This window comes from Cygnus olor, chromosome Z (genome assembly GCF_009769625.2).
Source record: "Cygnus olor isolate bCygOlo1 chromosome Z, bCygOlo1.pri.v2, whole genome shotgun sequence".
NCBI classification, from domain to species: domain Eukaryota; kingdom Metazoa; phylum Chordata; class Aves; order Anseriformes; family Anatidae; genus Cygnus; species Cygnus olor.
The window spans coordinates 2,926,294-2,944,332 of record NC_049198.1 but is presented as its reverse complement, the minus strand read 5'-3'; the positions used below and the strand labels follow the sequence as shown (position 1 = coordinate 2,944,332).

The window sequence follows — 18,039 nt, the reverse complement described above, 5'->3', positions numbered from 1 at the left end:
CACGTGGGAGAGGAACTACACTAGCATGGATGTATTCACAGAGCTTCGGTCCACATCCAGGAGCGTCAAAGCAGTGTTTTTCAGGAGTATTGCTTGATACGAGCCATCACACAGACGCACACATTGTCAGCGCCATCCCAGAGCAGACACACCTCCCTGGCAGAAACGAAACTCCGTGGCTGCCTTGCCAAATCTACCGGCAGTGATAAACCTGGAGATGATTGCCAGGTTCCAGAAAGGAAACCAGCCGAGGAACACCTCTCCCTGTGCCTGCAGGCCAGGGGTGACACCGAGCAAGCCAGCCCCGAGCCGACGCGGCCGCGCTGAGCAGCTGGCGGAGGGCAGAGCGTGACGGGGACAGGATGACAGCACTCTTGTCCATACGGCCCTTTGTTTTCTGAGGTCCCCTGAGATGCTCGGCTGGGGGTGGCCAAGTCTTCCTTCTTCTTTCCCTATAAGGGGAACGGATGAGGGGAAGAAAACAATGCTCTCTCCTCACTTGCCTAATGGAAGAACAAAAGCACAGTGATCCCTTCCAAAAATGTCTTTTGAGGAACACACGACCAAGCCCTCAGTATTTCTGTGTATTTATTTCTGGACGAGCTCCAGCCTGGCAGTGTTGTTCCGTCCTTCCTCTGGGCTCTTGCAGGACTTGCTCAGAGCTGCACGGACAGTGCGACATTGCTACACAGCTCTTGGACAGACCCCATACCTAATCCAGGAGTGAACCAGTGGCCATGGAGGCACACAACAGCAGGCATGGACTTGGCTGTCTGTGCGGACAGAGCTGGCTGAAGGCCATAGGTGTCCTTTACACCATCGCCTACATTTGCCCAAGTTCTCTGCATGCCCATTCTCCAGCCAGGTGCGTTCAGCAGAAGGTCCCCATGGCCTGCCCATCAGGTCTCAGCCCGTCCACATCCCACCCGAACTGGGACCAAACCCATCAAAGCCAAACCCAGCACAAAACCAGGCTCAAACCTTTCATTGTTCAGTGGCGCTGGCTGTGACAAAGCAGAAGGGGATTTCTGTCATGACGACTGCTCATGGAAAGTCCCCGACTGGCCCACAACCATGGAAAAATGGAAAATATAACTTTAATACCAAGTTGGTGGCAGACTGTCTATTTTTCTCTCCTGTGACTAGTTACCATGGATAGATTTCTGAGGTCGGCAGTGCAATTGTTCAAGGCACTGCTCCTACTAAATAGAAGATGAGCAAATCATCCCATTTGTACTGTGCTTTAATTTCCAGAAATTCTTTGTTCGTTTGTTTGCTTAAATTATTTCTCTAATTTAAAGAAACAATGCAGTCTTACAAAGCGATGGCCCAAATCTCTCGAGTAACCCTGCTGTGGTTCATTACTTCTGCGCTAGTTAACAAGGACGGTAATTTCCCTAAGGTTTAATAGAAAATCTTCTTTCTATAATGCAGAGAGGCAGGACATTTTAACAAACTTACTACCGTGTTTCAGCAATGTTGTAGGTGAGGGCAAGGCATGGTTCCTCCTCAGGGGTGCTGTATAGAAGGGGATACCCTAAACTGAGCTTTCTTTACCCAAAGTGGAGAGCCCAAATCGCATGTGCCACCCCTCCAGCTGGGGAAAGGGACCTGAGGGCCACACCATTTTGGTGGCAAATGCGAAAACCTGCTGAAAAATGCTCTCTGCTGAGCATCACAACATTTCCAGCTCCATTTGGGACGAGGCTCCTGAAGCACCGCAGCCCTCATCCCAAAATGCAGACTGGTTTACTTAGTACTTATTTCACTGGGATGACATAAATGATACTGGAGGGGCAGATATGCACACAGACGTCTCTGGGGTGGGTGTGCTGGGAGAGGCAGATGTTCAGTCTCTTCTGCTAATAGTGCGGATTGCAAAGTAAACGGGACACCTGCCCATAAACTGCCTTTCTCAACAGCTTTGTAAAGCTCGTTGCATGACGGAATCAGAACATGTTACTAAAAAACATTAAGGTGATGGTGATGAATCGCACTGCCACACGGGTCTCACGAACACCCCATGGGAGGGAAGGTCACGCGTCTGCGAGGAGACAGACCCTGCTCCTCGCCCACCAGCGCAATCACGCCAGCAGCACGCAAGAGGTTAAACAAGCACAGACAAGAGCTGCGATAACACGGATTGGAAAACAAGCAAACCCATAAAACGCCTAACAGCCCAGTAAAACCCTATAGATACGGGCAGGCAGGTGAACCGCATCCAGGAGCTCACGAACCACTGGCACAGCCCTTCCTGCGCTGCAGCAGCATCAAACTTGCATCGAGCCCCCGCATCGGGCGAGCTCTGGGGACACGAGAGCAGTGCCTCAGCGTGTAGTCTTGCCTACCCTCCATGCCCACGCCGGGCGAGGAGCACGGCTGGCAGCTCTGCCTCGACTTATAAGGGCATTTGCCCTCCTGCAGCCAGGCTGAGCAGCTCCCCGATATTATTTACACGACAGGATTTGTCAAGCAAGAGCTACACGTGTTTGCACGCAGCCTTCTCTCTTATCCGGGGGGGGAACCGTGATCATGCCGCGTGCCTCGGCCAGCCGAACAAATCGCGTTGCGTAAATAATAAATCGCGGCGCGGTTAATCACAAACAGGCGGTGAGCAGCCCCGGGATCCCCACAGCCTCCCCGCCGCGAGGAAGGAAACCGGGAACAGCCCCGGCCTCAGCAAGGTGAGTCCCACAGCACACAGCGAGATCACAGGGGCTGTTTGCAGATCGCTTGCTGACCATGAATAATTCAAGCAGGAGCAGCTCGAAGCAGAAGACAGCAGATACGAGCTCAGCACACGCCTTTCAGCAGCTTTTATTCTATTAAGCAAGCCAAAGAAACCCCAAGCCCAAGCAAAAGTTGGTAGTGTAGCACTGCCGGTCTCGTGACCCTACTGCAGGTCTCACCGTATACGTTGTGACATACAGCTGGTGCTCTGCCAGATCCCCAGCTGATCAGAAGCATCCTTCTCTCCCTTCCTTTTCAAGGCTGTTTTGTAATTACTGGAGGAGGACAATGCATTTCTGGAAACCTTCAGGACCCACCAACAGGCTGGGCCCGTTGCCTAATGACAAGAAGCAACAGGTCGTGTCATCCGGCAACAAAAATAAGGAGTTTCCTTTGACTGATCACACCAGCTATCATCTTCGAGGCCTCCTCCCACTCCTGTGGACCTCTCGGGGAAAAGAAACAGCACTAAAAAAGGAGAAATTAAAAACCCAGAGCTGCTTCTTCGCTTTTCCCAGGCGGGAAATAAAGCAGGTAGTGAGAGAAGCAAAGAGAAAGCCTGACAGGCTGGTGGATGCTGGAAGGCTGCCATCGAGGGAAGTGAAAGCCGCAGCGGGAGGGCGCGGACAGAGAGGCCTCTTGATTCCTTGGGGCATGGGTAATTAGAGCTTGGAAAGTCTTCCCTCGCCTTCCTCCCCCTGTTTCAGCTGTCAGAAAACACCCTGGGTTTGCTCTGCCGGGGGACAGCAGCGTGTGGCGGTGCCACACGTCCTGAACCGCTGCCACCGCCGGCCACAGCTCCGGCTCGTGGTGGCATAAACGGGGCTGAGAGCGGCTACTGGGCCCCGCAGAGCATGAGGAGCAGGGTGGGAGATGCTCTCTGGGGGCCCCAGAGCAGCCTTCAGACTCGTCTGCCCCTGGAGGAGCTGGTGTTGTGGTGGGGATCGGCTCTGTGGGATGCGGGTGGCAGGGAGGAGGATGGAAAAGAGAAGAAACCAATAAAAAAAAAAAGGTTAACTGGAAAGAAGCCCTCCAGGGTTGCTGGCAGCTGTGTGAAGAGCTAGTGCCACCGTGGATTCCTCATTTGTCCCTCGCCTCTGGATGAGAACGTGAGTTTTTGGCCAAACAGCAGGGTGGGTTCCTGCAGCTGCACTGCTCCTGTAGGAATAGGCTAGCAGCCCCACACCCAGCACATTATCAGGAAGACTGGAAGCCAGTAAGCAAAAAATATAAAAAATAAAGCACGCACGTGGTAAAGACAGATGGTGGAAATCATACACAGTTTTGGTGCAATCAGAGGAAATCCAAAGCTCATTCCCATGAGAACTCATTGCTATACATTTACCGCCAACAGGAAGACCTTTCTGTCCAGTATCGCCACTTGCCAGGACACATCTCCCTTAACCCCACGCTTTGACCGACACTCTCTGGGATGCCAGAGTCCTTTGGGAACTCCTGCACCCACACGTGAGGTGCCCCACTTCGTCTCACTCCTCGGCACCTGGAGCTGCACTAACGGCAGCCCTGGGTTTGGCCCTCAAAGGGCACGCTAAGCTCCTCTTCAGCTCAGCTGGAATTTAAATGCTGTCCGTAGTGATAAAACACCTGGTCGTACTCCCCCGACGTAAACCACACATTCGTGTTGCCTTGTATTGTGTGAAATGTATCTGATTCTAAAATTACAGCGATAGTAAAAGGCGTCCATCCGAGCTCACAGCGTGAGGAGTCCCAGCGGACGTGGCTCTCAGGGTAAACTCTTTAGATGAGAACCACTCGGGCGTCCCAAGCTCGCTGGGATCTTTGATGTTACCAGCAAACAAGTCTACGCTCTCAAATCGTCCTTGAACATAAAAATATTGACTCCATCCACACTTTCTCCCATTCTTAAGCTACTTAAGCTTAATCTTCTGAATTAAAAACATCCTTCAGTATCACTGCCTGTAGCATCTTTGATCTGGAAAGGTCAGGGTCTAGAAGTGACATCTCGACAGCGTCTGCTACGGATGCTCCATTACCCACATTAGGAAAATCTCCCTTCGGTGCTTCGCATGAACTGCGTATCTCTGGCAGGAAACCTGCTCCTTGCCGAGAGCCAGGGAGGCATCTCCAGACCCAGTGCAGGCCGCACATCTCACATCTCCATGCTACCCCAAAATAACTACCTGGCCAGGCACCACATCTGATCCCAGGGCTGCGGGTTCCCCACCCTTGCTTTTTCATTCCATGTAGAAAAATTAGCTAATTAATGTCTGACAGATGTTCTTTGAAAGAGATATCACGTCTTCAAAACGCAGGAAGATGAAAGGAGTAATCGAGCAGATTAGACTGACCAGAAAAGCAAGGATTGTAGCATGGCAGTGGAGAGCACAGCTTCAAATCTTTCTCTGATATTTATGATGTTTTTATTTGCATATCAAACTGCTTGCCAATTTACTGTATAAAAATCTGTGATGAAATTATGCAGGGTAGCTCTCCAAAATTTAGAAACGCCAGGGCTGGGCTGAATAATTGCCCTTAACTCTGTCCCTCCAGGTGTTCCCATTCTCACTCAGTCCTAACGATCATGTTCTGTTTCCCAATAACACAACCAAACAATGCCCGCCTTTTGCAATTGCATAGACGCGTATGCAACATTTCCACGTGTTGTAAGCTGCTCGGTGTGTGCCGGGACTTCTCCTGTAGCCAATTTGGGATCATTATTTTCTCGATCTCCTCCAGCTAGCTACATGCCTGCCGCCCCTTGTCTCAGACCGCAATCTCTTTAGCGCAGGCTTTGGCTCTGTTGTGGCTTTGTGCAGCACCTAGGAAAGTGGGACCTGTAGGTGACACAAGAATGCAAACAATAACAAAGACACATGCTCTCATTTTACATATCAAGAGCAGTGTGGGGAAGCAACAGCCTGGTACCGCAGCAGCACCGCCTGCCCAGAGCGTGCACAGGAACACGCCTGCGCACGCATTCAAACCAGACCACTGCACGAGGTCTTTGTGGCACGCTGGATATCTACAAAGGGCAGGATGCAAAGCCAGAGCCTGCGGGGCTGTCTGCGCTGCCAGCTAGCAGCAGTCAGAGCCGGCAGTGCCTGAAAAGCGGGCACTGAGAGCCGCGGGGACAGCGGGTGCCGGAGGGCAGGCAGCGCTCTGCCTGGGCAAGGAGCGCTGGGGCTGAGCCCCCTGCAAGTAAAGCTGCCAGCTGCGGGGTCCCAGCCCACCCCAACGTCCAGGTACAGCAGCCCTGCCTCCTTTCAGTGCGTGGAACTGAAAAGAGGTCCCTTTTCCCCTTCACCAGCCAGCCTTTTTTGCCCTCAGGCAGCTGTATGATCTCCCTGATGTTCTACCCGTACAGACCGCAGGCCAGGAGCGAGCCCCTAAAACCAGGGCCTCTGCTCCCTCCCAGTTCCCTTCAGCTGGGATGCTTGGAGGACACTGGTTCTTCACAGCCTGGCAGTGAACCAAACAAGCCCTCAGCTGGGCAGAGTGCTAGGATGGCTAATCCTATTGTCTTATGGTCACCACCAGGCTCCCTTCGTTCACCCAGGGTCACCGAATTAAGCTAGCTGAGGTTCAGGACAAGCAAACAGCGGCGGCTTTCCCTGCAGCAGACAGTGGGTCTGCAGAGCTCCTTGCTGAAGGATTGTGGAAGACCACTGGGGTTAATAAACAGGCACACCCCTACAGCATCAGGAAATCCCCACGGCTGGAAACAGGGCTTCTTACGATCCATTAGACCAAGGGAAAGTGCCCCATACCACAGGTTTCTTGCCACAGTCCCCTTCAGCATGTGCAGAAAGGCCGCACCCAAGCCCTCATCACCTGAGTGCCCTTCTGGTTTTTAATGACACTCCTGTCCTTCATCCTTGCTAGGCACTGGTTCTGCCTGCCCCCCCAAGTCGCTCCTACGTCCGTGTATCCCAAGAAACATCTCCTTCCACTTGGAAGCCCTGCCCAGGGAGTGAAAGCTTTGGACATCAAGGAGAAGAGCCAGAAATCCCAGATGTGCTTCCAGGAAAGCCCCAGACATAAACAAGCCACCCCTGGAGGTGGTGGGGAGGGGGGTGAGGAATGAGCACCCATTCCTTGGGACCATCTTTTTGGCCTAACAGAGGGAGAAGTTTGACTAATTTGAGCGATTAAGGCACATTTTCAGACATTTAATATTAACATGAGAACAAATCAAAGAGAGCTCAGCTGGCTGTGCTCCTGCCTTGAATACATTACATATATAACAAAATAAAAAATAAAAAAGAAGGAGAAAAAAAAGAAAAAAAAAGGTTTTATCTTTTCAAGTGCCTGCGAAAAGGTATAAATTCCTGCCTAACTGCAGTGCTTGGCCTCACTGCGCCCGTAATTGGAACCAGTGTGCTCAGCTTCGCGGGCGTCCCATTCACAAGCGCGACAAGGAAGCATTCAATTTTTTCAATAGGAAATTTCATCGCTGGAAAACAATCCACCTTCCTCGCCCCCGCAGAAGAGCCGGAGGGCGAGCTCTCTGCTCGCCACAGTTTCAGCTCAGGGCCAGCCCTGGCCGGGGCTGCCGCAGGGCAGAGGCAGGGCTGCGGCGTGGCTCCTCGCGGTGTCCCCGCACCGTGCCTTGCCCCGGCGCTGCCAGCTCGCTGCTTTTCTCCTAAACGCACTGGGTTCTTTTCTCTTTACTTGGGAGAGCTCCGAGGCTCAGGTTGCAACTTTTATTTCCATAACCATTCGGGCCAAACAAGCCCGCGGTTTGTCATGGCAGTTTTCCTGAGATTTTCAGCTCTCCACCCAATTCCTGGACCTGGAAAGCACCTGGGTGGATTCACAGGCCACGCTAACGGGCAAAGGTATATTTTGCATGGGGATTTCCCCAGAGACACATTAAGTAGGGTGTTACGAGCCTGGGACACCCTTGACCACATGGGACTGAGCAAAAATCACCTTAAAGCAACAACTTTTTTAAATAGTATTTTTTAACTTCTTTTTCACTCCTGAAGTTGGTGCCTTAGCAGAGAGTTAAATAATGCTCTGGGCTTTGAGGCCACAAAAATCCTTGAAAACTCCAGCCGGACTCAAGAAAGCAAAGCAACAGGCAACGTGGCTAGGAGAGATGAAACGCAGCACCGAGCAACGTAAAACCAATGCAAAACACCTGGCACTGACCACTGCATGGAGCAGGCTTCAGGATCACACAGGCTCATGGTCTGAACTACAGTGACCTGTCCCGGGCTCCCATGTGCACAGTGCAATTTCTAAATCAAAATTTACTTCTACTTTAAATCTTATTTGAAAAGTTATTTTCCTTCCTCTTAGTCACGTAGCTTAAAGCACTGACTAACAGCTCACACGGCAATGCCTCATTTTTTTGTGCCCCTCTAGAAAAGCTGTGTTCTGCAGCCTCTCTGCACTTCACCATCGTGATCCGCTACTTAAGAGGTGATTTTCTGCAAAACACAACAGGCTCAGTGGGGAAAATTAACTTTTTTTTTGTTTAGTAAAGGTCTAGTTCCTACACAAGAGGCCACATGCAGTACCGAGGGACTGGGAAAGCTGAAGGCAGCATCCGGAGCAGAATCAGGAAGGAGAGCTCAGCACAAAGCCACCAATTTCTCAGTAGACATCGGGTGCAGGGGCGATGAGTGCTGGACATTTCAGGCAACGGGGGCACTTGCCATTCCTTCACTCCAGTAGGAGGTCATGTTTTTCCCCCAAGAAACCAGGTACCGCTGCCCCAAGCCTGCCTACAGTTAACAGGATGCCTCACACAGCCCAGAAGAAAGACAAAGACTACAGCATCAAAAGGAAAGGGTCCTCAGAAAGTCTTCTTGTTTGGCTCTGGCCCAAAGCAGGGACCCCAGCAATGTCCAGGAGACTAGTTCAGGACTAGCGCCTAGTTCAGGGCTGCCAGGGATGGATCCTCAGCCCCAGCAGGCTCCTGGTGGTTCACCAGCCTTTTCCTCAGAGGTACTTTACAGCCCCAAGGATCTGCTCTTAGAGAAAAGACCTATCGTTGGACCCTACTAACTCCTCAAAGAGCCAGGAAGTTTGGGCCGTGCTTTCCCTCTGCTGGCCTTCATCCTGGCCACTGGACTCAGACTCCAAGCCCTAATCCAGCCCTGAACACCAGAGTTTATCGCTCTCCCTAGAGCACCAGCAATCAGCTAAACCCCAACAAATTTTCGAGCAAAGGAAACGCAAGCATCCATTTTTGCAAGCCAGGATCACCTTTGTTGTGCCCTCACGCTGAGCCACCACCAAAGCTTTTCCTAGAACTCATTAACGGTGATGGTCAAAACACTATTCCACCTCGCTCTCCTCCTGCCTCTTCAAGGGCAGGATGGGAGCACTTGAGCTGCTGCAGCACTGATTGTCCTATTGTTCTACAAAGTGCCTCCTCTACAGCAAATTGAATGCTAAGAGCTGCCAGAGAGAGCCCCTTACAATGGGACCAGTGCGTGTTTCTGGGATTATTAGAGGGAAACAGAAAGAAACCTCTTGAGGAGTCTTCGTGGCACTTAACATGACAGCTCAAAATAACAGACAGGACAAAACAGAGCAAAGATGATTTAAATTATGCAACTCCAGGAAAGTGGTGTTCACGTAGGCTCCGAAAGGAGAATTGCCATTTCTTAGAAATGCTGACGCTCGCTGCTGTGCACCCTGCTCCGCAGCGCACACACGCACCCCCCTTTTAGGTGCTCTATAGCGCATTTGTTCAATTTGCCAGCGAACTCCACATCCCTTCCATTAGGGGATGGAAAAGGTGCAAATGAGCAGCCTGGGCTGCAGCTCATCAATCCTTAAACCAAAACATCCTTGAGTTTGGCTCTGCTGCCGGAAGTGGAGGGATGTGCAGGTACAGGTTTGCACACACACACACACACACACACACACACACACGTTCCAGACACCTCCAGGCAGGCAGCTCTGGAGAAGAGGGGCCTCACTCCTGCTCGGGGAGAAGAGGTCTTCGCTGCGGCTGCTCCACCAAAGCAGCCCAGCAGTGGCGCTAGTGGTGGGTCCCTTGTACCTGCTGCAGGCTCCTCAGCTTCTGCACAGCGTCTGCACGGACCTCGTTGGCTGACCATGCTTGAAGCCTTCAGCAGAGGCTGCACGAACTGCAGCCAACAGCCGAGAGCATGCTGGTGTCCCCTGCCCTGCTCCCAGGTGCTGGGACCCCTCTGCTCTGCCTCCCCTCCTCATCCTCTCCATGCCTTGCTGTCTCCTCCTGGTGCTGATTCTCTACTTCATACATGAGCCTGCAGGGAGGCACTGGCCACTTTTATATCTTTTTTTTTTTTCCATTTTAATCCATTTTTTCCCCATTTTTTCCATTTTTATTGTCCATCTGAGAACTGCACATGCGTACCCAGAGTGGAGGGAGAAGCGTGCTGGGAGCAAAACGGGACAGAAGCTGGATGTAGGCGCTGCCACCACCTGCCTGCTCCTGAGAGCCTCGTGGTCTCACACAAAGCCACTTCCCAGGAGCTTTCAGCTAAATAAAGCCTTAATCATCAGCCTGGGCTACTTCCAGGTGTCCACCATCGGTGGTGGTGCGCCCAGTGTTGCTGTTCACACACACCGGGGCTGTCACTCCGGTTTTTCTCGCATTACACAAAAGAAAATAGGAACTGGGAGCATGATGGGGAATCGCCCCAGAGCCCTGAGTGATTGCTGGTGCTTTATTTCATCTCCCAGAAGTGCAGTTTCAATCTCTCTCCTCCTCCTTGAGAAAGCAGCAATGCCCCAGCCCTCCTCAGTCTGGCCAGGAAGGCAGGAGCGGGGTGGAGAGACACGCACGTAACACGGGGTCAATTAGCGAGCTGTCTGTTTCCAATAGATTTGCTTACGCTGCGGCGGCAATCTGTCTTTCCAGGCAGTGCTTTGGTTTCATGACCTGAAGCAACATGCAAAGCAGCTCCCGAGCGTCTGAAGGTGCAGCCCAGCCAGTCCTGCACGCAGCATGGCCATGGACAAAGCCTGCCTAAAATGGCTCCCCGCACAGCCAGCTGTCTGCCAGCACCTCCGAAACCATGGGTGCTCCACACCTCCCCTGCACCCACGTGCACAGAAGGGGAAGACCACTGAACTCGTCATTGATTTATTAAAGGAAAGTGGGGCGATGCCTGGATCCATCAGCACGGATCAAGGCGGCAGCGCTGTTTTCTCCCCAGGCAGCAGCAAAGCAGCTGTCCTCGTGCCCCCTGCACAGCCCAGAAAAGCAGCCCGGAGAAGGCCCAGCAGAGAAGCACAGGCCTTTTTTTGGGTGAAATGCTGCAGAAACCCTAGCCAGACACTAACAGGTAGTGCAGAGGGTGCTCATGCAAGGGGAGAAAGCTGCCTGCAGGGTTTTCTGCTTCAGCACCCGTCCCATGCACGCATACACACAGAGGCCTTGGCAGCCCCCAGCAGCAGGAATTAGTGATAGGATGTGGATGGAGGGAGAGCCCAGCTGGGTTATGGGGTGGCACAGGGGCAGGTGTTCCCCTGTGATGCTCAAACTCACCAGAAAAGTGCTGTCCACACTCATCTGCACACAGCAGCTCGCAAAGTGTCAGCGCCATGAGCCTGCCCTGCCTCCGTATGTGCGAGAGGGGAAGGAATACGTGCGGGGATATTTGGGCATTTATCATCTTCCCGACGCAGCAGCGCTGTTTATTATTGCTGGCAAAAAGTTTGTAAGGTATCACATGCTGGATGTGCCCACAGCACTATAGGTGGGGAAATTCCTACATGTAATCAAATCTAATCCACCTCTCCATGTGTATACAGTACCACATTCCTCACCATATTTTCAGAGTGGTATTTGAGAGCTGATGCTCATAAAGCTAATAGAATCACAGAATATTAATTCTTCTCCCTGTGATTCATAACATTATTTAAATTCATAATAATAATATATACAATAAATGAAAAATAATAATATTAAAAGGTGATACCTTTTAAATTAAATTAATTCCATAATATCAAATAAAAATTAACATTATAAAATAATAAAAAGGTGATATCTTTTAGTCAGCTTAACCTGCCCCTCACTGGAAAGAACAGAAGAAAATAAAGAAAAGCAAAAAAAAAATGGAAAAGAGAAAAAAAGAATGAGGAAAGATGAAAAAAGAAAAAAAAAGATAAAAGAAAAAGAAAAACAAAAAAGGAATAAAAAGAAAAAAGAAAAAAAGGAAGAATGAAAAAAGGAAAAAAAGAAAGAGAGGAAAAAGAGGAAAAGAAAAAAGAGAAAAAGGAAGAAAAAAGAGAAAGAAGAGAAAAAGGAACTAATAGTTTCTATATATTTAAGGAACAACATCAAGTCATTTTTTAAAAAGTCCAAGTCCTTCCTAATAAGATGCCTAACAGTGTGTGAATTATACAGCCATAAAACTTCTACTTACATCTGACATTTGCTGGTAGGAATAAATCAGATCTCGGAAAAGAGGAGACACTTGGATTTCAATGGGTATTATCATAACTTTAAATGTATTAGTGGTGATCTGAAAGCAGGACATTGTTATACAGACAGACACACTGTGTTCATAACCAATGGTAATTTGTAGAACGCATAATTTGCTACTACCAAAATAGCACAGCATGTGGTTTTTTTGCCCTTTTTAGTATATAGTCTTGTAGTTTCTTTTGGCTTGTTGAAAGAAATCTACTCTGCACAAACTGAGCAAAAGCTCGGACCTTCGGCAGCTTATACAAAACAGGTGGACATGCACCAGGGGAAATGCAGGTTTTTTGAAAAAGCCAATAAAATAAATAGATGGTTATAGAAAACGAAGACGAAACCAACTTCTCTTTCAAAAGCAGAAAGTTGGAGACTAAACTCAGACTGACTAAACGCTGATTGAAAACACACCCTGCCACCCCCTCTCTGAGTTTTACCAACGCACCGAGTCCTCACTTGAAAAATCTGTAGGAAAAGAGTCACCCACCACACCTTCATCCCCGAGCCGGCAACGATCAGCTGCTCCTGGTGTGCTTGCTGCTGGCGCACAAGAAGCCAGGCTGGGGTCTCCTGAGCAGCAGGTGAAGACAGCAAGTCCTGCTCTCAAGCCCTCCACCGCGGTCCCTGCCATCACCTCCCCGCCAGCCAGGAGCACACGGTACTCACAGGAGAGGTGAGATCTGGAGCTCCTTAGGTTCCAGCCCTTCCACGTGCCGTGGAGAGAACGACACTTTAGTCTCTGAGGTATCTCTGCTGCATGCTCAAAGGCTGCTCTGTGAGACCTTTGGTTATGTCATGGTGGAGATTCACCAAAAAAAAAAAAAAAAAAAAAGTAGGAAAAAAAAAAAAGGACAAAACCCACTAGAGAAAATAAATGCCTGTATCCCTAACAAAGCGGCAGGGTGGAGCCAGCACACCCTTATATTTAGCTGCAGGCAAATCCTTAAAGTTGTAGCACATTTATTTCCAATGAATCACATCAAAGCTACAAGATCAAAACCCCAAACTCTTGCTGTTTTCCCAGTTCTGTCTTTCACTAGGAACACAGGGATTGTTGTTATCACCAGTTTATTTTTATTCTCTGAGCCCAGAAGGTTTGGGATGGATCAGAGATGCCAACGAGCTCAGCTAAGGCTACCTCAAGTCAAAGTAAATGCAGTTTCCCACAACCCCGAGCTATTAATTTGAAGGATTCGGCTAGTTTGTAAAGTGGAAAAAAGTAGTTATCACGCTTAAATTTAGAAAACGCCTGAGGGCTGAGTGCCGCTGCGAATTCCTCCCAACTCTACCTGCCCCGACAGAGCAACCTGGGCAGCTGCGAGGTCAGAGCCCATCTGCACAGGGCATGATCCTTTGGGATTTCCAGCCCAAAAAGAACCGGAGAGGGAGGACAAGGCAACAGGCTGGCCTCCGACTGCTGCAGCCCGCAGAGGCCGCACCACATCCCAGCGACCAGGCCACGCTGCCCCCTGCCCAGCCCTGTGGCTCACCCCAGCTTCCACGCCAAGAGCCGGGAGGTCACAGCGTGTTGTGCCAACGTGCAGGGACAGCAGGAGGCTCGGCCAGCCCCTACAAGTCAGAAAATCAGCATCTGCACTTTGCCACTCGCATGGCTGCAGCTGGGCCTGAGGCCGGCCTTGTGCCAGCAGCGCTGGGGTAGCTTGGGGAAAGGGAAGGGAGCCCATCGGCAAGGAGTAAGAGGTGACAGAGGGGACCTCGCTGTCCCAGGGCTCCTTGGGGGAACCTGGGGAACCTCAGCACCCAGGCTGACCACCCAAAATCCCTGCCACGAGGATCTACATGGTCCATCGGTCAACCACCGCTGGCTCAAAATCCACCACTCGCACAACCTCACTTTAGACAACTACAAAAGCATCAACCAAGCCCATGCTGTCCTGTGAAAGCTAGTCTCTCCATCGAGCCAAAAGAGCTGCTTTTTCATTGATGCTTCAGTTAATATTTACCACAAAATCTGTTTTTTCCGTGTACCTTAAGAAAACATTGAGAATATTCTTCGTCTCTCCCCTGCTACTGGCTGCCACCTTGCTAAAACAAGAGCAAAGGCACAGCACGTTAGATAGCCACGCGGGACGTGATGAGAAGTTGGTAATCAACTACCGATGCACGGGGCAGAGCACCTCTTCTTGCTGCACAGGCCAGCCCTGGAGGGACACCATGAGAAAAAAACGTACTGTGTCAGTGTACAGGCATCTGGAGACATCCCAGTGGCAGATCTTCTGACTGAAAGAGATATTTTGTTTGTTTGTTTTGAACTGTTGCTTGCCAGTACAGGACATCACTTTGGGCATTTGTCCTAGCACACAATTTGTATGCCAGATGCTCTTTCGTATTGCTAATTGTTGAAACAAAGTGGATACTGAATGAGGTCCTTTGAGGTTGGCAGGGGCTTCAAATACCACCAGTGTTGAGCTAATTCTGCTCCCAGTGAATGCAACAGCAAATTCGCATTGGCAAATGCTATACGCTGTTTTTTTTAATAACAAAAAGATGAAAGCACTAGAACAATGGTGAATGCCCTCAAAAATCCCTTCCTCCGCTAAGGTCAACCCCCTTGCCAGCCTCTAGCTTGCAGAACGACAAGGTCCAGTGTGGCACTGAACACCAGAGACAGGCAAGCAGCCTCGCTGGGTGAAGTGGTATTTTTATTCAGGGATCATACTTGCACATGCTGGCCAAACCATCCTTCTCCAGCTCAATGGATGCTATATTCTCCAGCATGAGAAATAGGAGGAGGGATCGGTGGAGAGTGTGAAAAGCCAAGCAGGAGAATGGACATGTAAGAGACAAAAGCATGACCGGTAGGGCCTCCTACGGAACTCCCATCTGGGTGTACACAGAATTCAGTATCTGTCCTTAATCTCAAATTCCCACTTGGCAAGATGATTACAAGGATTACAAGGAAGATAACCCCACAGGGTTACACACCATGGGTCTCAGAGCACAGCCTTAGGAGGCATTTGCAGCTAGAGGAACATGGTGACCACAAGGAACTGAAGGACTGAGTCGAGCTGTAGGAAACCCTGTGAGAGGTGGGTGATCCCCACGGGACCACAGCACATCAACTCAGGTGAGAAGACACACGTTCAGGAAGGGACCTGCCAGCCCCAGTTCTTGTTTTTAACAGAAGCTGGCATGACCTAGGCAGGAGAAGTGTACAGAAAGGTATGAGCACACAGAGATGCCTCCTCCCTGATCCACGTGCGAGATGTTCCCAGGCTGGATCTGAACCCTAGAGCTAGCAGCCCTCTCTGGGCCTTGCGCCCGTCTAATTGCTTTTTGAACCTTTCTGCACCTTCGGTCTCCAAAGTACTTTGTGCCAATGAGCTCCCCCAATTTAATTATTCACTGTGTGAAAAACTATTTCCTTTTGTTTGCTTTAAAAGCGCTGCCAAATAATTTCATTTCACAGCCATTCATTTCTGTGTTATGAAAGAGACAATGAATAACCGTTCCCTGCTCCCCTTCTCCACGCCATTCACGGTTTGATATTTCTGTCTTAATAAAGCCTCCTCAGACAAGTTTTTTCCAGCCCTAAGTGGCCTCATCCATTTACCCTCTCTTCCTCCAGAAACTCTTCAGCTCTCCCTGCTTCCATCACTCCTGAGTCTGGGTGCACACTGCTCAAGAGGCTGCTGCACCATAAAGTCTGGTAACGTGTCTGATGTTCTCCCTTTCCTCCTCAGCCTTCATCCTGACAACTCCTAATGTTCACTTTGCCTATCCAACAGCGACAGAGGTTTGAGCTGGCATCTCAAAGAAGCCTCCATGGCGACTCAGAGAGCTCTTTCTTACGCAGTACAGGTCCATCGAGAGTCTGTCACTGTGCATGAGTAGCCGGGGATTACCTCCTCGAGTGCATTGCTTTGCTTTAATCAACATACTTGAGTTTTGTTTGCTGTTCCATCACTCAGTCACGCAGTATCACTGGATCTTTCCACACCTCTCTGTAGTTTCAAGTGCCTGAAATAACTCAGCAAAGTCAATACACATTGCCATCTCCCTGTTCCCCTGTTTCCAGATCATTTATGAATGTGTTGAACAGCCCAGGTACTAGCGTGCATACCTGCAGGATTCCCCTGCTAGCCATGGTGAAAAACGAGCATTTCCTTTTTCCCCTGTCTTCTGTCTTTTACACTACTATTAATCCACAAGAAACACTTGTCCTATGACAGCTTAACTTCTTCAGGAGCCTTTGGCAAGGGACGCTGCCAAAGTTTGGGGGAAATTCAAGGACACGATATTGACTGGGTCATTTTTCTCTCCATTCCTGTCTTCTTTGAAGAACTTGAATAGATAATGAAGAATGACTTCACTCTGTAAAACTCAGGTTGGCTCTTCCTCTGTATATCATATTTATTCATCTGTCCATGAATTCACCTCCTGAGATTCAACAAAGATGCCCGGTACAGAAGTAAAAGTAACGGGCTGCAGATCCCACCACCAGTCCTGCTTAAAAATCAGTAGTGCCTTTGCCTCTTTGTCCTCCTGTTCCCTTGTCTAGTTATGTAGCAAAGTGCTAGATGGAAAATTTGAATTTGAATTTTCTTAAAGCTCTTGGGTAAATTCAGCTTGCTTCTTGTTACCTGTTACTCTACACTGGTTTGTTCTAGAATCTCTTCCAGTAAAACACATCTTTAAAACACTTTGTTTTACTTGCTCTCCATAAAAAGGGCTCTGGTGGGGGACTCCTTCCAAGATATTACATAACGAAGTAATGCAAATAATTAATATGACATTTCTGCAAAAGCCTCGTATTTATTCAGCACTCCCTTTCTAGCTGCCATCTACAGACTTCCTAGCTGACTGCTTTTTGTGCTTTGGAAATATTTTATTGGTGATTTCTACACCTTTAGCAAACTGTCCCTCAAAATTTTTGGCATTATTATGGTTCTACATTTAAGTTGCTATTTTTATATTTTCAGATGTTTTTATTGTTTTCCTCAACAGGATGGCAATTCCATTTCTGAAGGATACCATTTACTGCTAATTATTTCCTTTGATTTACTGTTTAATTATACTTGGTTTGGGGGGGGGAAGTAAATGAGATTTTAGAGGCAGAAGATATTTTTTGGAGTTTTAAACAGTGAATCGTTAGATGGCCTCCGCTTCACCTGCATTTTACCCTTTTGGCTGCTTCTTTTAACTCTGTTACAAGAAACATCCCTCATGTTAAATAGCCTGCCTTACAGATGCTGGGCGTTATGATAGCAGGTTTGCGGGGGCTGCTGCTCTATGAATTCTGAATGTGGATGCCTGATGGCCAAAGCCACTGAATGCAAGCTGAATACAGAAGCAAAGCCACCACAATCCAGCCCTAGGAAATCCTAGCTTCGTATCTCCACCTGGCTCCAGTTAGCAGCTAAGAGCTGGAACGGTTCAGTGTGTTCAGCTGGGCTACACGGCTACCACTCTGCCAGGAGCATCAGCACAAGCCAGATGAAAGATTTAATATGGCTCTTTCTGGATATTTCAGTAATAACAAAGATGAAAGTTTCAGCAAATAAACACAGGCAGGGAAAAACTGTGCCCAGAGTTCCCCTGCAACAGAGAACTCTGAAAGCTTGAGGACTCAAAGCACGCTAAGGAGAGGGGACCCAGGTCTCATTCACCTAAAGCCAGATGTGGAAATCTCAACAAGGGTCTCTGCTCCCTCTGCCTTCTGCCCACACAGCCTTGGCTGTACGTGTTCACGTCGCCATCTCCCCAGACCTCACTCTGAGCCTTAAATTTGATGGTACCCAAGCACTCAAAGCAAAGCTGGAGCCAGAACACTTTATTCCCCTGGGGCTGCATCTGCACTCTCCGTGGACAAGGGAATCCTAACACAGGCCCAGACGGGGACGGCGTCTTCCCCGACTTGGATCCGGATCACA

General features: G+C 49.5%; 1 protein-coding gene across 5 annotated transcripts in view; it reads right to left on the bottom strand.

The window, feature by feature from the left end:
• Positions 1 to 18,039, bottom strand: part of ZBTB7C (zinc finger and BTB domain containing 7C) — a 139,744-nt gene that overhangs the window by 81,885 nt on the left and 39,820 nt on the right. Inside the window, exon 1 of one of the 5 annotated variants that reach the window (XM_040540573.1) lies at positions 12,812 to 12,954. The exons of the other annotated variants lie outside the window; for them this stretch is intronic. The gene's annotated coding sequence lies outside the window, so the exon portion shown is untranslated. Of the gene's footprint in view, positions 1 to 12,811; positions 12,955 to 18,039 lie in introns of those variants that run through there. 5 annotated transcript variants of the gene reach the window in all.